The sequence below is a fragment of the Crotalus tigris genome, unplaced genomic scaffold, assembly GCF_016545835.1.
Source record: "Crotalus tigris isolate CLP2741 ecotype Arizona unplaced genomic scaffold, ASM1654583v1 scf7180000018504.2861643, whole genome shotgun sequence".
In the NCBI taxonomy this organism is placed as follows: domain Eukaryota; kingdom Metazoa; phylum Chordata; class Lepidosauria; order Squamata; family Viperidae; genus Crotalus; species Crotalus tigris.
The window spans coordinates 1,135,344-1,157,062 of record NW_024097043.1 but is presented as its reverse complement, the minus strand read 5'-3'; the positions used below and the strand labels follow the sequence as shown (position 1 = coordinate 1,157,062).

Sequence of the window (21,719 nt, the reverse complement as noted above, 5' to 3'; positions counted from 1 at the left end):
ACAATATAAGGGCAGCCATTCATAGAGTAATAGGGCACCCCAAATAGTTCCAGCCAGCTTTCTGAGGAGACTATTGGGGGGGGGAGATAATTATGGGTGGAGATATTTTACTTTAAATTCAACAATGTCTTTTAAAGGTTAATGTTTAGTCCAGTGTAATGCCAAGGTAATGTGGCATTTCACAATATGTCAGATAATATCGAGCCTACATCTGGCCTATACACACCGACACAGACACAGACACAAACACACACACACACACACACAGAGAGAGAGAGAGAGAGAGAGAGAGAGAGAGAGAGCAGTTTTGTTTTGTCTTTTGTTTTGCTTTGTTTTTGAAGATGGATTTTAACTGAAAAGTTGGAGGAAGAGAGAAAGGCCAGTGGTGGGATTCAGCCAGTTTGCACCATTTTTTTGTTGCCCAGGCCCAGAATGGACTTCTGGAACTGGTACCCACACAGAGAACCAGCTGTTCACATATTTGTTTCCCACCACTGAAAGAGGCTGCTATTCCATTATGCCTTTACAATGCTTCTCATTCAGTTGGCTTCTTTACTTCTAGCAATAAAAAAAATCAAAACAACACACGTCCACTCAAATTCTTTATTTTTTGCATAATTCTTAATTTGACCCAAAGACTCTGTATAGTGAGATTTGTCAGAAGGCAAAGAGTAAAAGAGAATCAGATCTGAAAACAGGAGTGTAAAATTGCTCAAGCCTGAGATTAAACAATGCCAGTCTGATGTAAGTATGCCTGTATTTGGAAAGACCTTTAATTTTATTTTTGTTATCTTTTTCTTTAAATTAATTGCAACATATTGTATAAAAACATTCATTAACAATGGCTGATTTTGGAACTTGCAGACTAGTAACTAACAGATTTTATCTATTTTGATCCCTGCTTTCCATTTGCTCCCAGTCCAATTTTGTCTCCCCTATAGTACTTGAGGACATTTGTCTTGTGTGTGTTTGTCTTTAAGAAACTAAACTAATACTCTGAGCAAGGATAAATATTATCTTACACAAAATGAATTGCTAAATAAAATGATAAACTATAATATGTGGAGTCATAACTGAAAATCTATTGATTTCAATATCCCATTAAATTGAAATATAAACTGTATGATTTGAGAAATCCTCTGGATGCAGTCAGAAAACTGGGAGGTGAAAAAGTATGCAATTACATAGTTAAATCCATCCACAGTTACTAAGCACACATAGAATTATTGCAAAGAAAGATGGCATGAAAATCCAAACTAATCAGTGCTAGCTATGATAGGATGGAAATTGTGATTTTCCTGTGTTTAGGAATGTCAAGACATCTTTGTTTGTAGCCACATCATGGGTACTAGGTGGCCCTTTTGCCAAATTCCAAGATAAAATGCTCCTCACCCATTCTTGAATTGCAAGAATTGCACACCAAACAAAATCTTACCCACTGAATATTATGTTCCTTGATCTCTCAGTGATCATGGTATTTTTCTGGACTGGCTCCATGGATTTCGAGAGGGAGCCACCATTTTATAGTATTTCTCTTTGTTTCTTCAGGGCTGCTTCTAACTAGTATTTTTTGAAAGAGAGGAGAGATCATTCCCTAGGCTCTTCATCTGTGGGCTATTACAGAGCTTTTACACTCTCTCCCCTCCTTTTCAACATCTACATGAAATCATTGAGTGAGATTATTCACCAAATTGGGATTTAAAGATGCCCAATTACAATATATCTTTCAACTCCAGGCCAAATGAAGATGTTGAGATCTTGATCCAGCCCTCGGAGGCTGTGCAGTACTGTGTGGGGAAGAACTGTGTCTGTGTCAACACTGCTAACATTGGATGTTCTTGCTTTGACAACAGATGGAAATGTAGCCATCTTTTCTCTTTTGCTTTTAGAGTTAGATGATGCTGGGAGGGGGGATGTGGATGAGAGTCCAGTTAGTCATAACAACAATAACTCAGCCGTGGGAATCAAGGTTATTGCACCCAGAGCTGATAAAGATTTGGTGGGCTGGAGAGCTGGGGAGAAAGCCCGGGCTTCAAGCTAATTGGGGGATGTGATTTATGACTGTTAATTGGAGGAGGGAATTGTGCTTTGCTACTTTGTGTCTGGGGGGGTGGTAATTCAGTTTTTTCAGTTGTTTCTCGAATAAAAGATTCTTTAAGGCAGGAGTGTCAAACTCAATTTCACTGAGGGCCGCATCAGCATTGCAGTTGCCCTGGGGAGGGGTGGGTGTGGCCAGAGTGGGTGAAGCCTACTGGGTGGGCATGGATGGAGTGGGTGTGGCCTACTGGGTGAGTGTGGCCAGTTCTACATCATTCGCATCAAGGGTGCCTATGGGGGCCTGGGCAGGAGTGGGACAGATCTGAGGGTCTCTGGCAGAAGGGGGTGGGACCAGGGCAAGTGCCAAGATGGCCACCAGAAAATTGTACATTGGCTCCCAGCTGGCCTGGGCCAGGGCCAAGGCAGCAGGGGCCGTTCCCTCACTGTTTCCAGGATGGCTTCGCGGGCCACATGAAACCACTTTGCAGGCCGCATCCGGCCCCTGGGCCTTGTGTTTGATATGTCTGCTTTAAGGTAAACAATGCCTCGAAGCTCTTTTAAAGAGTTTCGTCTTTCGGAACCATGACAGTCTGATTTAACTGTACCAAGACCAAGTGGCTGTGGATTTGGGGACTGCCTGACTCCAGGGATATTCCATCTTTGATCTTGGATGGAGTTGTACTTCTCCATTCAAGGGTAATGTGCAATCTGATAGTCTTCCTGGACTTACAACTCTGCTTAATGAGCAGATGGCATCTCTGGTCTGCAGTTTCAATTGGTACAACAATTGCCCTATTTCTGGATCAGGAGACTCTACCTACTCTGATTATCTCATGACTGGACTAGTACAATGCATTCTACATAGGACTGCCCCTAAAAACTATTCAGAAACTTCAACTGATCCAGAATGAAACAGAGTAGGCTGTTATGGACATGCCTTGGTATGTCTATGTGACATCTTTGCTCTGTAAATTGCACTGGTTGTAATTTTGCATTCAAGTGTGATTCAAGGTGTAGACTATAGCACATGAAGCTCTTTATGTGATAAATCTTAATTATTGGAGGAATTGCCTATCTTCTCCAATACCTGCATTGCTGATTCATGCTGATAGGGTTGGTGCACTCTGGGTTCCTTTGATTCTACAAAAATAAAATAATAAAAGCTACCTATCAGGGCCCAGGAAGCTTACCTTCTCTGATGTAGCACCTGTCTTCTGGAAAGAGCTTTCCCCCTGAGACCTGGATGGTTCCATCTGTGGCATTCCAATGAGATATAAAGACCAGGCTTTTGGAGTCTATCAATAGAAGATCATATATATATATAAGCTCAAGGTTGAATTGTGGAGCCCTTGGGGAAACTATGTGGTTTTTAAAAATTATAATACATTAAGCATATGACTTCATAGTTATGCCTATCGTTCCTGAATATTAAATAATCTGCTATACATGTTTTCCTATATTCTACTGGAAGAAATGATAAATATTTATATAAGAAAAGTCTACATGCAGGCTCTGAAAATTGTATGCCATGTGAAGCCCCTTCACAAGCTGTCACCAAATGACATATTTTTTAATTTTTTAAAATATAATTGTATTGAAAATTTTCCATAAATGAAAGACAAATCTAAAGAAAAAAATGAGAAGAAAAAGAAACAAAACAAAAAGTGCAATAAGAGGGAGGAAGGGAGGGAGAGAGAGAGAGAGGAAGGGAGGAAGGAAGGACTTCCAAACTTCTTTTCAACAAATATTAACAAAATAATTATCCCTCTCTCTTTAGTATTACAGAAATCCCCTCAGGCCCTTTTCTATCCCCTTTTCAGTGATAAATCCATAAATCACCACTTTGTTTTTCTATTTTCAGCACAACTTTCCAGTCTTTTAAAAATTTACTTCGTGTTTTGTTCCTCACCAGTCAGGTCAATTTGCCATTTCTGCCTATTCGTATCTTCATTGTGGGAATTTCAATATTCCACCACTTTTGTGCATATAATAATGTTGCTGCAGTTACTATATATAAAATCAATCTTCCTTTAATCTTTTCTAATTGTATGTCCATAAGTCCCAATAGAAAGAGTTCTGACTTTTCTTAATTTTTTTAAAAGATAACAGATCTTTCTATTTTCCTTGTATCATTGTATGTATTCAAAATTTTCTGACTTGTTTTAGAAGTCTGCCATGTCTCTTCATCTCCCCCCCCCCGCACATTTCAATACTTGAACTATACATCTTTGATAATTCCCCAGGTGTCATACCAACAATACATCATTTTATAGGAGTCCTCTCTTAAACACAGTGTGAATTTCATCTCATTTACCTCTATTATCTCCTATTTATCTAGCTGTGTATAAACCAAAACTGAAGTCCATTCTGTCATGCAATCCTTAACTTGTTCCTCTTCAGTTTCAAATCTTAACAGATATTTGTACAGTTTTGCAATCACTTGCTTATCATTAATATAGTTCATTTTCAAATTCTGTCTTGTGCTGCCTATGTTAAATCTTTTGTCTATGTTAAATCTTTCTCTTAATTGTTCATATGAAAACTATTGAAACTGCAATCAGTTGTTCTCTGCAATCAGTTGTTCTCTGAATTTAATATTAATTGTTCCTATATTAATAAATCTTGATATGTTAATCATTTTTCTGTTGTTTCTTTTCTATAAAATGCTAACTGTGTGGAGGCCAATAAAAGTATCTTCAGACACAACCTGGGTTTGTATTTGTTTAATATTTGTATTTTTTGTATTTAATTTTATTTATATGCCACCCAATCCCAAAGGACTCAGGGCGGCGTACAGAGTTAAAACAATCATAAAACAATAAAATAATAAAATAATACAGTCATACCGCGAGTCCGATCATATCCCACCCCCCCCCGGGGACATCAGCCCCAGGCCTGCCGGAACAGGAGAGTTTTAACGGCTTTCTTAAAGGCCGGCAGGGTGGCAGTAGTTCGAACCTTGGGGGGAAGTTGATTCTTACTATGGCACTTCTCACATTTTTTTTTAAAAAATCTGCATTAACTTTAACTTTATCATACTCTAAAAATCCACGCCTATCAAATCTTAGGTTGTGTTTTTCTAATTCTAATTAAAAAAAAATTAGCAACCCCCACTGTTTCATCAAACCAAATCACAGGCCGTGAAATACAATTTAAAATCAGATAATATAAAACCTTTTTTATGTGTCTTGAAGAATTTTAGATTTAACCCTTGGTTTCTTATCAAGCCATATAAATATAACTATATCTATTTTGAAATTGCTTAAAATGTGCATCATTGTTCAAAATGGGTATTATTTGAAATAGTAGCGACAGTGTGAAAAACGTATTTTAGAAGAAGAACACATTCTGCCTGAGTTGAAAGTGGACTTAAAAATAGTAGGCTGCAAGAATGATGAGGTAAAGATCTTATACTGGACATAACAAAGAAATTGGCTGATGTCTTAATAATTAAGAAGGTCCTGGAAACAATAAACCAAGAGTGACCTAGATAAGTGTTCTATACTGGATTTTAAAAAGAGGTTTGTTAAAGTTGTGAGAATGTTGTAAGAAGGGATAAAGAAATAATGAAAGCATGTTCTACGACATTATTTGAATGGATTAATTATTAGGTGTAGGAAAACACCCGCAGAATCTGTGGTCAGAATTAAAAGAGGGATCAATTTAGAATCCCTATGTAGCCACAAGCAAACTAAGTTCAACCTTGCTTGAATTCTGTTAACTTTTATCTAACTCCAAGCAAGTGCTGTCAGTTGAAAATATTCCCATACAAAGGCATCAGTAGCAATAAATCAGTTTAATTAGACCTTCATGTGTAGACCTGATCTTTTGTGCCTGGCATTAAGATTGTTAGAAGTACAAGAAAAATATAAAGTTGGTTTATTTGATCAAAGTTGAAATAGATATGATGTACTCTCTGGTAACTCTTAATAGACTTTTGCTGATATCAGGACTGAAATAATGGTACTTTATGGATTTGTTTATAAAAAAGAGATGGGATATGGGAAGATTTATTGTATCTTAAAAGAAGATAAATTACTAAAATTGCATGATGATTCTCAGCTCACCTTGTGGCGCTTGTGGATGTGAGACCCCTCCTTCTTCCGCAGCCTTCACCTCCCATGAGCTAATCATGCTACTTCGGTCCCTTCTAAATCTCCTCCTCCTCCTCCTCCTCCTCCTCCTCCTCCTCCTCCTCCTCCTCCTCCTCCTCCTCCTCCTCCTCCTCCTCCTCCTCCTTTTTAGAGCACAGAGGAAAAACGCTGCTTCTTCCAGAAGAAATAGCTCAATGCTGAAAGGAAGGGATTGCCTCCGTGGGACATTAGAAAATCACATTTTCTTCTTGTTTTCTGACTCCTATTTTCTCCATGCTTGCTTTTGACACACAATCATGTAGACAGACCCTTCTCTTTTCTTAAATAATAATAAAAAAATTGGAAGGGACCTTGGAGGTCATCTAGTCCAACCCCCTACTCAGACAGGAAACCCTATACCATTTCAGACAAATGACTGTCCAGTCTCTTCTTAAAAACTTCCAGTGTTGGAGCATTCACAGCTTCTGGAGGCAGGTTGTTCCAATGGTTAATTGTTCTAACTGTTAGGAAGTTTCTCCTTAGTTCTAGGTTGCTTCTCTCTTCAGGTGCTTTGGAAAATAGCTTCACTCCCTCTTCTTCATGGCAGCCCCTGAGATATTGGAACACTGCTATCATCTCTCCCCTTGTCCTTCTCTTCATTAAACTAGACATACCCAATTCCAGCCACCGTTCCTTATATGTTTTAGCCTCCAGTCCCCTAATCATCTTTGTTGCTCTTCTCTGTACTCTTTCTAGAGTCTCAACATCTTTTTTACATGGTAGTGACCAAAACTGGATGCAGTATTCCAAGTGTGGCCTTACCAAGGCATTGTAAAATGGTATTAATACTTCATGTGATCTTGATTCTATCCCTCTGTTAATGCAGCCTAGCACTGTTGGCCTTTTTGGCAGCTGCAGCACACTGCTGGCTCATGTTTAAGTGACTGTCCACAAGGACTTTGAGGTCCCTCTCACAGTTACTACTATTGAGCAAGGTACCCCCTATAATATACCTGTGCATTTGGTTTTTCTTGTCTAAATGTAGGACCTTACTTTTTCACCATTGAATTTCATTTTGTTGGATAGTGCCCAGTGTTCAAGTCTATCCAGATCCTCCTGTATCTTAAGCCTGTCTTCTGGAGTGTTGGCTATTCCTGCCAGCTTGGTGTTGTCTGCAAATTTAATGATTTCCCCATCTATCCCCTCATCCAAATCACTGATGAAGATGTTGAAGAGCACTGTGCCCGGAACAGAGCCCTAGGGCACCCCACTACATACTTCCCTCCATGTAGATGCGGTTCTATTGAGGATCACATGCTGAGTACAGCCAGTCAGCCAGCTATGGATCCATCTGGTGGTGATGCTGTCTAACCCACATTTTTCTATCTTATCAACTCCTTCCTTTCCAGCCTTCAGGCCTGAGAGCTCAGGAGGCAGCTACTCTGCCAAACTCTGTTTTTCAGACCCAAATGGTAGACATGCCTCTATTCTTTTTATGGAAGTCACCATGAAGAATTTTTCTCTGAGGCTGGATCCCATAGAAAAGATATTTAACATAGAATGCCAAGTCAGACCTGCTCTTAGACTGTGCTCCCTTGATACACCCCTGTTCTGCCTCCCCATCTCCCTGCCTATCTTGCTTGGAGAACAAGGCAGCCATTTATACCCAGGTGGCTTTTCACTATAGCTGTAACCATGGTTGTGTGCTGTGGGGAAGAGCTATGCATGGGCCAATGGAGAGGAAAGTGGCTTGTTAGAAACCAGCAGATGGAAAGTAGATAAGGAAAGGGCTTGATGAAAAGGCTTAGACATTATTTTAATTATCAGGAGAATTAAGATTAGACTTACTGATAAGGTGGCCCAATTCAAATTCAGACTCTACTATTGCTAGTAGAGTCTGAATTTGATGTTGAGCAAGATCTTTCCAATGGCCATGTGGAGAGGCACGGTGAATCATGGCAAAACCAGGAGAGAACCGGATCATCTCAAGCCCCCAGCATTGCAAGGGAGGAAAGTCCTGCTCTGCTCTTCCATCAGATAAACCAAAATAAGATTGTCTCAGCCCTCAAAATGAGCCATTGTTGTGGAGCTGGCTTCCTCTAAAGCTTGTTGGAGAAAATCACCCTCAGGATGTTTCATCTTTTCACAAAAAACTCAAAGCCACCTACCCAAGTGTTGATTTTAAGATGGGTGATTATACAAATGTTGTAAATCAATACATTTTCCTTCATACACCTTTCTTTCTGAATTTCTTAGGCTGCCATTACAGCTTTCCACAAGGATGAGAATCTGATAAAGAAATACTTGATTTTCCTGTTAATTGGAGAGCTAACATCGTATCAGCCTAGCTGTGAGCCCACCAAAAATGAGAGTATTTCTCAGCATTATCTTTAGACCTCAAAGTGTGTCTGTTAAATCCTCAAGTTAATGGCGAAAGAAGAGCACGCATTCTGTAGCCAACAACTGTTTATTCTTCTTCTGCTCACTCCAACACAACTCAGAGGCTCGAAGGCCTCTCTCACATTAAATAGAATCCCAGGGCAAAAAGGTTACAATACAAAATGGTGCGCTTTCGCGCCTTGTGCATGCGCACAGGCTGGTGCCGCTTAGTCTGGTCCCAGGCAGCTTGCAATAGCCCGGGACCATAGCAACATCCCGAGCCTGTTTTTGCAGGCTCAGGACGCAACAGTGTCAATGTGCTATTTGCTATTGCAAATCTTCCTAAATGTATGGATGGAAATGATTGGAAGGGCAGACCCACTGTCCAGCTCCATAACCAAAGGGACTCCTTGCAACCTCACCTTAAGTGACAGCTTCTTTTAAAGTGGTTTGTGTGTGCCTGTTCTGCAAATACTTCTGCGCGATGCATAGAAACCCACCCTGTTTTGGCTGGGGACCCTGGTACCTTTCAGATGCAATTCTTCTCGAGGTTGTACCTTTTGGCGACCCAGACAAACAGATGCTATGTGGCCTTGCCTGCCACACGCTCTGCAGATGGCGGAACGGAACCTGCAGTCGGCTCTCTTATGGCGACCTCCGCACCCGAAGCATTTGGATGCAGCTGGAGCTTTCTCTTTACTTTAGTTTCCTTCTGTTTTCTTTCTGTGGATGGGTAAAGACAATCCACCTCTTCTTCAGGATCTTCCTTCGAACCTTCTTGGACTTCGTCATGGTGTACAGAAACTGTTTCTGGGTTGTTCCTGATGGGCCGCATGTTCTTGACCACCCCACCTGCTGCCTCCTCAGCCATTACCTCTCTCAAAGCATCTTGGAACAAAATATCTTCCCTTGCAAAGAATATCTGTTGCAAGTCTCTGTTCCTTAAACCGCATACAAAACGGTCTCTCAGCCTTTCTTCTAGATCTTTAAATTCGCAGGGCTTGGCTGCTCTTCTCAAGGCTGCAATGAATTCCTTGGCTGATTTACTTGCTTTCTGATCCCTCTGTTCAAACGTGTGTCTCCACACAATGACAGACATCTTGGGCTGGAAATGTTCTTTTAATAGCTTCTTTTTTTTGTAAAAAATTTTTATTTTCGATTTTTCATTACATTCATAAAAAATACTTCAGATAAAGAATAGAATAAATTTATACACACAACTTTCGGTATTGCTCGCCCATTTCCCCCCAAACTGCACCCACCCTCTAACCTCTTCTCTCACTTCCCTCTTTCCCTCTTCTTCCTCACTCTCCCCCTCTCCTCCTTCTCCTCAACCTTCCTACTTACTTCTCCCCTTCCTCCTATCTTCTCACTCCAGATGCAGTCCAGGGGAAATGCCCGAGCAATTCCTCTCTCCAAATTGAAACATCAATATTATATACAATAAAACTATTTCTACTTATCTGACCTATTTAACCTCCAACCTATCCCCCCTCCCCTGCCCCCTCCCCCCCGACTTCCCAGAGCCAAGTACAGGGTTATACAAACATATTAAACATAATCTACTTAAGTTTAATAATTATATAATAACCAAAATCATACTAACCCTTAACTCTCTTCAAACTTTAACATCATAATTTTATAAACAAATCCATTACTCATAAAATAAATGAAACTTTGTAGTTCCATATTTCTTCTGAACATATTCTATCCATCTTCTCCATACAATAACATATCTCTCTTGTGAATGATCCTTTAAATAAGCAGAAATTTTAGCCATTTCTGCTAAATTAGAAACCTTAAATACCCATTCTTCTAAAGAAGGCAGAGAATCTTTCTTCCAATATTGACCCACCAATAATCTTGCTGCTGTTATTAAATTCAACATTAAAATAGTTTCTTTAGCATCAAAATCCACAAAAATATCCAAAAGAAATAATTGGGGAGTAAACTTAAACTTCCTTTTAAAAACCTTTTGAATGTTCCACCAAATCATAATCCAAAAGGCTTTAATATTTTTACAGGTCCACCAAACATGAAAATAAGTTGCATCCAAGCAACCACATCTCCAACATTTAGGTTGCAGGTTCGGGTACATACAAGACAACTTTTTAGAATCCAGATGCCATCTATAAAAATTTTCCCTCAAATTTTGAGCCTGCGTAAATTTAACATTTCTAATCCAAATTAACTCCCATAAGTCCAATAAAATTGAATATTCTGAGCCCATTTAATCATACAATCTTTTACTAACTCTGTTTCCGAATCCAATTTTATTAACTCATTGTAAATTCTTTTAATATGAGCACATTTCTGATCTTTAATCTGAATTACCAAATTTTCATCTGCTAAAGTGATTCCCACTTTCTTATCTAAGGTCCATCTCTCCGCTATTTGCAAATACTGAAACCATGATTGTAAAATATTTTCTTGCGTTAGCACATCTGAAGACCTTAATTGCCAATCAGTACCCGACCAAATAAGTAACTCTTTATATGAAATATTATCAAAATTCACCCCCTTAGAAACCCCCTGAATTGCTTGTCCAGGGATCCCCCAAATAGGTATTTTATAGTTTAATAATACTTCTTCCATACTCAAAGTGAAGCATTTCTTAAAATATGTGACTTAAAAACCCAATCTACTTTCTTATCAAAAATTAAATATGCATGCCAACCATATAATAAATCCCAACCTTCAAGAGCAAGAATATTTTTATTTGTTAAATTAAGCTAGTCACTTACTAAAGTTAAAGTGGCCGCATCATAATATAATTTCAAATTAGGTACTTTAAGTCCACCTCTTTCTCGAGCATCTTGTAAAATCTTAAACTTTACCCTTGATTTCTTCCCACCCCAAATAAGTAATTCTTTATACAAAATATTATCAAAATTAAAATTCATTTTTTGATAATATTTTTTGATAATATTTTAAATAGCTTCTTTAAGTCTGTATATGTTACAGACTCTAGAGGAGCAGGGGCCGCCAAATTTTCCACAATTTCAAACGCATCCTGACCACAGACACACAACAAAGTTGCAGCCTTCAAGCCATCTTCTCTAACTTGATTCACTCTAAAGTAATTTTCTACTTTAGCAACATAGGACTCCCATCTTTCTGGGTGAGCAACGTCGAATTCGGACAAATGCTCTATCTTTGCCATCCTTGCTTCTATGTCTAGGAAGGGGTCTATCAGTCAGCTTATCTCCAGTGACACTGTACTGGCAGGCCAGATGCTGAATTTAACGCCGTCTTCCTTTCCTCAAGGACTCCTTGGGTAAGTCTTACAAGTTTTCTTCTTTCAGCTTGCAAGCCATCCCACCTTCGTCGCCAGTGTTAAGTCTCGAGTTAATGGCGAAAGAAGAGCATGCATTTTTAGCCAACAACTGTTTATTCTTCTTCTGCTCACTCCAACACAACTCAGAGGCTCACAGGCCTCTCTCACATTAAATAAAATCCCTGGGCAAAAAGGTTACAATACAAAATGGTGCGCTTTCGCGCCTTGCGCATGCGCGCAGGCTGGCGCCACTTAGTCTGGTCCCGGGCAGCTTGCAACAGCCCGGGACCATAGCAACATCCTGAGCCTGCTTTTGCAGGCTCAGGACACAACAGTGTCCATGTGTGTCTGAGTCTGAGAGAGAATAAAATCCATGCACAAAATGGCAAAATCCTGTATTACAATTAGAGCATGGGTTAGACAGAACATAAAATACATGAAGTTGCATTGAAAGTTCCCTTAGTGATTTGTTTAGAGTTCTACCTTTTGCAGTACTAATTTCTTCCTGAATGACAACAAGGCATTTGTCTTCTGCTAAATTAAACAATTTAAATGAAGACACCTCTCTAAAATTAGCATATGCATATAAAAGAAAATATGCTTAACACAAACTCTAGTTCTGGCACTGAATACAAACTCTTAGGATGAACATGTATTTAGCAGTATTTTGAAGATGCTGGAATTTATGCAGGGGAAATAAATAATAGTAGCCCTGTGTCACCTGTTAGCCTTTAATTTAGCAACTTATGAATGAATGAATGAACCTTTATTATCAAACTATAACATGTATACAGTGAAATTGGCTGAGCATCCCTCCGTGTCCCCCCCACAACTCACAGTGACTACAAACCCCCAACTTATTACACCCTGTGAGCTAATTGCACATTACGCCGGCCTCGCGAGTCTGTCATGCATAAAGTTATGTCCCATTCAGAAGCCTGACAGCCCATGGATAAAAGCTGTTCTTCAGCCTGTTGGTATGGCTGGCTATATTTCTGTATCTCCTACCCGATGGTAGGAGAGTAAAGAGGTACCAACCAGGATGTGAGTCATCCCTGAGAATTTTCCTCACTCTGCCAAGGCAACGAGACCTGGCAATGTCATCCAGTGGTGTCAGGGAACAGCCCACAATGTCTTGTGACATGCTCACCACCCTCTGCAATACCTTCCTGGCCGCAGGTGTCAGACCAGCATACCAAACTGCAATACAGTATGTGAGAATGCTTTCAATAGTAGAACGGTAGAAAAAGGTCATAAGTCGTTGTTCTACCCTGTTCTTCCGCAAGACCCTGAGGAAGTAGAGTCTCTGTTGAGCCTTTCTGATTGATTACAATTGATGCATCTTGATAGATCTGAAAATTTGCCCATTTTTACATCAAATAACTCTATGCCCATCAGGGCAATGATGACCTTAGATGCAGGATTTTCTTTGTAGGATCAGAATCTTCATTCTTTTAAACAAGATTTATTCATTGTTGTATTTATTTACTCAATTTATACTTTATTTGTCTAATCAAGTGGAACCCACAAGAAAATTTAAACCTGAAAATGCATTTACAAGCATATGTATAGCTATATGCATATGTATGTGTTAAATAAGGTTCTGCATGCTTGTTCAGGAGTAAAAAAGAATCATTTTACACTATCACAAGTCAAATCATAGTCTGAGAATGTATAGCATTCAAGAATGACTAGTTTGTTGTAAGAATAGATGTTTATTACACAGTTTAAATATGAGCTAAAACCTCCCTTGGTATGTTCTTTCTTAAACAGAGCAGCTTGACATATGTTGATAAACTGCAGTGAGCCTCATTCACCTTGTGATAATTAATGCACCTTCACTAATTTCTTTAAACTATCTCTTATGCAATATTTGTTATGGCTAAAGTGAAGATGAGGAGGCAGCAGAAAGTACGTTTCACATGTACCTGCTGAGACATTGACTCAAATACAGATAAGCAGTTGGGTATAATTTTCTCTTTTTTTTTGTAATTATTTTATTGATTTTTTAAAACATACATCACTTAAAAATTGGTGAACAGTGTGTTGTCTGGGTTTAAATTTGTAAAACAATCACTAACAATTGATTTCTCTAATCCATGATCCCAGGGTTTTTTTGTCATAGAAAGCCCAGAACAGAGTTCCTGCATCTTTTTGGTATGGAACCTTGTAGGGTAGGCAAGGCGAGTTGTATGATGTGTGTGAGTTCGGGCACTTTTTTTTTTTTTACAAAAAAAGCACTGCATAATCCACAAAATAGTTTTAGTTGATTTCCTCTTTTCCCCCAAATGTCCTCTTTTGCAAACATTGAGTTAATACAATTCTTATTGTTTTGATAGATAACAAATATATTTTTCCCCAACATTCCTAAAAATAATAATCACATTAATATAATATTTTTTTTCTATCCAATCATTCTGATTGCCTTATCATAGATCCTGTTACAGTCCTTATTTAAATTTGTTTCTCTCACAAAATTCAAAGTATTCTTACTGGTTAAGATTTCTCAAAAATTAATTACATTTAAAAATGTAAGTCTATTTTTTTGCCACATGAACCATCTCAGCACTTTTACATTTCTTAAGGAATAGATAAAACAGTAAAAAAAAAGAAAGGAGAACAAGAGTAAAGAAACATAAAAAATAACATACTACTTAAAATATATCTCTCTCCTAAGCTAATATATATTTGTTTCCAAGATTTCTTATTGTTTTTAACCATAATTAAAAATATGTTTAATCTTTAAATATTCCATTTAATACATTTAGTCATCTGGTCCTTTAACTCTTATTCAAAACATTTTTATCCATTAAAATTTTCTTAAATTCAATCATATTTAAATATCTAAAACATTTCCTTTATCTAAGTCATTTCAACTTTTTTATATTATTCATATCAAGAAAGAGAATAAAAAAGGGGAAAAAGCATACTATATTATTTGAGGGATTCATCCCTCTTAGAATGACATATATATTCCAGATCTTTTCTACTTCTTTAACCATATTCAAACAAATGTTTCTTTTTAAGTATTCTCTCTGATAGATCCCATCATCTATTTTCTTGATTTCCACTTTAGTCTTTTTCCTTTGCCCGGTGTCTTTCCTAATCAATGTATTTTGCTGAATCAAAAGGTTTTTCCGTATGTTCATAAATGTTACTGTAGATTTAAAAAGTAAATCAGGTGAAGTGTCTTTGTATGGGGCTTCTGCCTTTCCATGTTTGTGGCAAAACTTTTTTCTTTTTCTTTCTCTCTGCTTCTCTTATCATTTCCTTTCTCTCCGATGTTCCTGACATCTCTACAGTCCATTTTATCCAATCTGTTTTCTTGTCCTCAGAGTTATTTTGTAGTCTTAAGGGATAAGTTGTTTTTTCCAATTCTTGTGAATTTTTTTCCACTAGGATTAAATTGTATTTTCTTATTTTGTTCAGTTCCATCTTTAAGTCTCTATTCTCAATTCTTTATCCATTTATTTGTTTTATCTACTCCTTCTTTGTTGTTTTCTGGGAATTTTTTGCTGTAAAATTAACTTGGAAATAGATTGATTTATATTTTCAAAGTTATTTTGAATTTCTTTGTGGTTTAAAATCATTGTTGTCTGAATTAGTTGCCGTATACTATATATCTCTTCCTGTGGAGTATTTGTTTTCTTGATATGCTCTTTCTACATGTCTCTGATCCATGATGGCCAAGAATTTGAATTTTTCTCTTCTTTTCTTTTCTCTGCAAATAGCTTTAAAGTCCCGGTTAAATAGATATTTATAATCCAAATAGTTCAAAAAAGTTTTTTTTTTTGAAATTTATAATTCTCTCTTTGACTACAGCCCAGATTATTGTCTTTTTTGTCACAGCTGTTCTTTGTTGTTAAAGCTTTGAAGGTCACAAACACAGATTAACTTTTCCCAGGTTTTGCCAAGTCTTATATGAAAGTCATAGCTATCATATTCTTCATCCACTACTAGGTGTCAGCATCTATTTTTTTTCAATTTCCAAAATGAACAATTGTCTTTAGAATGAGAGTCTGAACCATTCAACAATATTAGATTTATCCAAATTTAAAATTTAAGTTTCAGGTTTTATATTTATTTTGCTTCCATATATTTTGATCCTCCATAAAAAGATTAATTCACCACTTCCGTTAGTATAAGGGTGAGGTGGAAATCCCACTCCTTTCCTTTTGGAGGTATTTTGCTTCTTGGGGATCTTTTCCAGGAAATTAAATATAGTTTCAAACACGCTGTTCACAGTTGTGCTGATTAATACTTTTGGACTTTGGTTGCAAGTAGCTTGGGCTGGTCAAAGCAATATGGCCACCCTTTCTCCTGTTGGGTTAGATGGCTTTCCCCTAGTCAAACGGAATGACCACTGTTGTTTCAGAATCGCTGGGGCACTTCTCTGGGGTGACTTAGACCCATTTAGTGTCCTCTGGCAGGGAGAAATTAGCTGCGGAGGTGTGGAGAATCTGCAAGCCTGCAACCGGTCTCTACCGCACAAAACCAGAAGTCTTTCTGCAGTTGGGTATAACTTTCATTGCTTTTGTGATCTCATGGAAGATGAAAATACAGCAGTTATTGAACATGGTTGGGAAACCAGTTGCTGGGGGCATAATTAAGTGTAACTATTTCTCATAGGAAATTCTGGTACATGATTTTCATGAATTACACATGAAAGTGGAGAAGATGGGACTCTTGAAGTCCAGTGTTCCTTTTTTTGCCATCATCTTTCTGCATGCGTTCCTGCTGGATGTGGCATCCTGGTTCACTATCTGGCACTTTGGAAAATCTTGGGTGCCTTTCCTTATTGGAGTAACACTATTCACTGTTTCACAGGTAATTCTTTGTGCTGCACAGTATAGCAGGGTTGTAGAACAGACTTCACATACTTAATTTAGTAGTATAGTAATATTCACCACTCCACAAGTAATCTACTAGTAAGTTTCTATCTCTGATCATGCAGACCACAATCAATTGCAATTCCCATTGGCTCCATTTATTAAAGAAGGAGAATCTTAGTGTTAATGGAATTTGTGGGCAAAAATATTGTTGGGCCACCATGGAGAGAGTTGTCAAATTTTCTCTTGTGTGATACATCTACACTGTACCTAAATATTACAATGCAGCTGTGGGAGTCCTTTTGTATAACTTCAACCTGCCTCATTGCTATAGCTTTTAAAGGCTAACAACAATGTAATGGGCCAGTTCTCCCAACATTTATCATAAATGGAGCCCTTACTCTCTTGGAAATGGTTACATTTATTCTAAAATCCTCTTCATATGGTTGGAGGCTTGAAATCATTACAGCAGCCCCACGGGAGTTGATGGGAATTTATTTGTTTTACTTTATTTATTTATTAATTTTTTTATGCTGCCCATCTCCCCTACAAGATGACTCTGGACAGAATGCTGCTCCCACTCTGCTCCCATTATATTTAAAAGTTTTATTTCAATATGTAGTTGTCTTTGAAGTATAATGCAAAGCATTCTGCAAGACATGGCCTTACTAGGAAATATAACTGTTTCTTCTTAGCCTTTTACGAATCAGTAATGCTTAGGATGAATGTGCTTACATTTTGGTTTAATTTTCTTTGCTAACGTTGGTACATAAATAGCTGTCATTGTATTTATAAATATAATCACTTTCCAAATGAGTGCTTAAACAAAGCAACCAGTCTTTAGAAATCTAGATCTTGCTTGGGAAAATCATACACACTTGGTGTAGCTTCTTGTCTTCCAGAACCAATATGGTTTCCTTCAATAGGATGAAGATGCTTACATTTCCTTTGCTAATGTAATTATATAAAATAGCTCCTATTGTTCTTCCCAATTTAAATTCTCCTCAGATAAATATCTGAGAATATGATTGCTTAAAATGAGCAATGAGTCTTGACTGTTGAAGTAAACACAAGGATAGAAAAAGCTCAAACAGCATTCTTCAAAATGAAAAAGGTCTTCTGCAGTCACGACATAAGCCTAAGACTGAAAATCAGACTTGTCAGATGCTATATTTTTTCTATCCTGCTCTATGGAGTAGAGAGTTGGTCTCTGACAGAAGGCCACCTAGAAGCATTTGAAATGTGGATTTACAGGTGGCTGTTACGTAAAAGCTGGGTTGACAAGATCAGAAATGAGGAGGTGATAAGCCGCCTGGGAAAGCCAAGGGAAATCATCAAAACAATTAAAAAACAAAAATTAGAATTTTTCGGACATGTGATACCATACCCAGAAAAATATGGCATACTCCATTTAATCCTCCAGGGAAAGATTGAAGGCAAATGAGGTCCAGGCAGAAGAAGAACATCGTGGCTTCAAAATCTAAGGGACTGGTTTGGACAAAACTCAGCAGCACTTTTTCGTGTGGCTGCTGATAAAAACAGGATCACCAACATGATCACCAACGTCCGATAATGGATATGGAACAAGAAAAAGAAGTGCATTGGAAGACCTTGAGAATTTGAAGTATAATTAAATAAATGCCTTCCTGTGTAACAGATGAAATAAGTTATTCACTCACTCTTAATTACTTGCCTTTCACTGGAAGTTAAGCCCTGAAAAAAGTGGTGGACTTTGTGAGGGCAAAGTCAATAGATAAAATTGGAACAAAAGAGAGGCTTGTCAGAGAAGACAATGATAAAAATTATAATAATGATAAAGACAATGATAACAAAATTTTAAAAATTTTCTTATTATTTTATTTCTCAAAATTACTTATTTCCACAGGTTCTTAGAAAGTGCATGGTTTCTCCGGGTCTCTCAAGTGAATCACATTCCAATGAACATCAGTTACGACCAGAATTTGGATTGGGTCTCTTGCCAGGTAAGAATATTTCCATTTTCTGCTCAGAAGCACCATCTTTCTTTCACTTAACCCATTAATGCTTTGGGGTTCATGGACTTTGAACAGAGGGCTTTCATGACTACCACTAAAGTACTCTAGTCATTATAACCTTTGGGAAAAAAGAAGATCTTAAGTTTTGTATGGATTGGCAGATAGGCATATATAAATAGGGTTCACATTAAAGATGTTTGAGTTGAACAAGATCCATATTAAAGGATGTGCTGAGCATATGCAGAGTAATAAGCAGCAGACAGCTCCAGTTAGAAATTCTTCACAGTATCACTGTCTTGGATGCAGCGTATAACCTCAGCCCAGCTATTAATGAATGCAAACAGTTCAAAGTTCAATTTATGGAAAAAGGAAGCCTGACTTCTATCTGAACTACACCTTGTAGAGAGGGAGGCTAGAGAGAGAAGGAGCGAGGAACAGGAAACATCCTTCTTTAATTAACCATAGGCCTCATGAGAAACAGACACCTTCTCCTTATCTATGTGTTGGCCCTAGTGGTCAACAGGCTCTTAGGTGGAGATGGAGAGTACAGTTGTCAATAACATTTTTAAATGTGCTGATATTCACACTTGGCCTCTGAATGTTGGACTGGACATGCCATCTCAAAAACTGTAAGGAGGAATCAGGATAAAAGCTACAACTTATTTCATTCCATTTGTGTGTGTGTATATGCCTTCGTGTCATTTTTGACTCCTGGCAACTGCTTGGATAAGTCCCTACAATTTTCTTGACAAGGTATTTTTGAAGTAATTTGTTCTTGCCTGCTTCCTAGGGCTGAGAGAGAATGCCAGGCCCAAGATCATCTAGCTGGTTTTGTGCCTAAAGCAGGACTAGAACTCACAATCTTCTGGTTTCTAGTTTGATGCCTTAAGCACTACCCCAAACTGACTCTCACTTTCATTTCTGTTTACTGTACTTAAAGCTAAAGATAAATGCCTACTTTCCAGTCTTATATTTTAAAATGTTCTCTTCCTGTTCTCCTTTTTTTGTTTTCTCCAATCAAATTGAGATAACAATTGTTCTTGGACCCTCAGATTGTGTATGTCTGGCCTGTAAGATGGAAGTGCCATTCTCTTAGGCACGAGGTTACTGTACAATGTACATTGTCCATTAGAGCTGGCCTGAGTTGAGTGTTTACATTCAAATGTTTAGAAAACCCAGAATGAACAAAGAGAAACCAAACAGAAGCCCAAACCCACAAGCCAAAAATAAGAGTTGCTTGTTACAGAACCTCTCGATGATAGGAAGCAGCAGTGGCTGGAAAGAAAAGAGCTGATTGGAGAGCTTCATCCACTCTCTCTTTCTCCCTTAGCTCACAGGAACATGCAATGATGATCATTCCTGGTTCAATGACTGGTTCACTGGGCATCTGAACTTCCAGATTGAGCATCAGTGAGTATGAGCCGGAGCAGAGGCCAGACCGCAGAAATGTCATACATCACACATGGCCAATGATAAGCAGGGCTGCCATGTTATGGAGCTACCAAAAGTTCTGGGATAGTCACCTGCCACCCTCTTCTCTTCTCTTCTCTTCTCTTCTCTTCTCTTCTCTTCTCTTCTCTTCTCTTCTCTTCTCTTCTCTTTTCTTCTTGCAGCCTTTTCCCCACCATGCCTTGACACAATTATTACAAGGTGGCTCCTCTGGTGAAATCTCTGTGTGCCAAGCATGGTGTTCACTATATGTGCAAGCCCATCCTCACAGCTTTTGCAGATGTATTGCAGTAAGTTCATGGCTGAGGGAGGCTCCTTTTGGGCACTGGCATATCCAGAAGAGATTGAAGCCGGAAAGAGCACAGAAGAGATTGCCTGAGGAAGATGTTCTCACTGCCATCAATCCCTTTCTCCTTTGTCTTTCTGCAGCAGCTTGAAGGAATATGGGCAGGACTGGCAGGAAGCTTATCTCCATGAATGAGGACTGGGAGATGCTCAGACAGCAACAGAAGTACATAAACTTGGTAAGACAGGATGACTTTTAATTATGGAGAGAATGGGATATTTCCAATAATGAATTGATCACCTCTCTGTTCCCCTTCTTTAACAGAGACATCAAGATTTGATCACCTCTGTGTATCACCATTTATGAATGGGAGACAAGCAGGGGCTGAGTGGAAAGTTGTTTTGGTGGACCTCTTGGGAACTCTCACTTTGTGTTGATTGATTGCAAAAGTAGGAAAAGGGAAATGACACAAAGAGTGTTTTGTTTAAGTAGGTGGGAACATTAACAAAGGAGCTGATAAGCATTCAATTTACTCTTTTGGCTTGCCTACTGTTCCCATCTCTTTAGGGGCCCTATTTGACTGCACCTGTCATACACCCACCCAGGTCATTCCAGTGGGATACCACTACTCTAATTTGGAGTTAGAAATAATTATACTTTGCAAGATCCAACCTTGTGTAATGATCAGCAATTGTTATGAAGCACTTTCCAATCTGAGTTTCTTTAATGAGTCTTTTTTCATTTCTTGACAGTGGTTCATTGAGTTCTCATGACTGCCTGCCCTTATTCATTTGAAGAAGTAAAGGCTGGTGGGGACCTTCCTCCAGGAGCTTTTCCATTAGATGTAAAGTCAGGACCATCTTTTTCCTGTGATGCTACCAGAAATGGGCTCCCTTTCTCTTTCTCCCCCTCGGTTTCCAAACCAAAACTTCTGTTTTCTTACAATTTTGGGAAACCATTTGACAATTCCTATTGATATTGGAACATGTATAGTATTCAGTACTTCTACTGTTTATGTGAAATATTATTAGACATTGTTTTATTCTGGTTTATATAGTTTTTTGAAAATTGTCTGAGGTGGGAAAACAGAGATAAGTATATATAAAAAGCTGAGGTGAAATTTGAACTTCTGATTTTGACTTCTCTTGGGATAATGAAGAAGCAGGGGGAGAACCAGAGACACTTTGGATAGGTGATGGGTGGTATAAATAAGTAAATAAATAATAAAAATAAATAAAATGGTGGCTCAGCCATTTCTTTAAGCCAACATGCCTAATTCTACCTTACTCCATTTCCTAAGATGAACAACAGAGCTGCTTCCTTTGGGGGATATTCATCCTGTTATTCTAAATCTTAATCATAGTGGAGGACATGAAATCTCCCAGGTGAGGCCTT

At 38.3% G+C, this 21,719-nt stretch overlaps 1 pseudogene; it reads left to right on the top strand.

Moving 5' to 3' along the window:
- Positions 1-664: 664 nt before the first annotated feature.
- Positions 665-21,686, top strand: LOC120312490 (annotated as a pseudogene).
- The last annotated feature ends 33 nt before the right edge of the window (positions 21,687-21,719 follow it).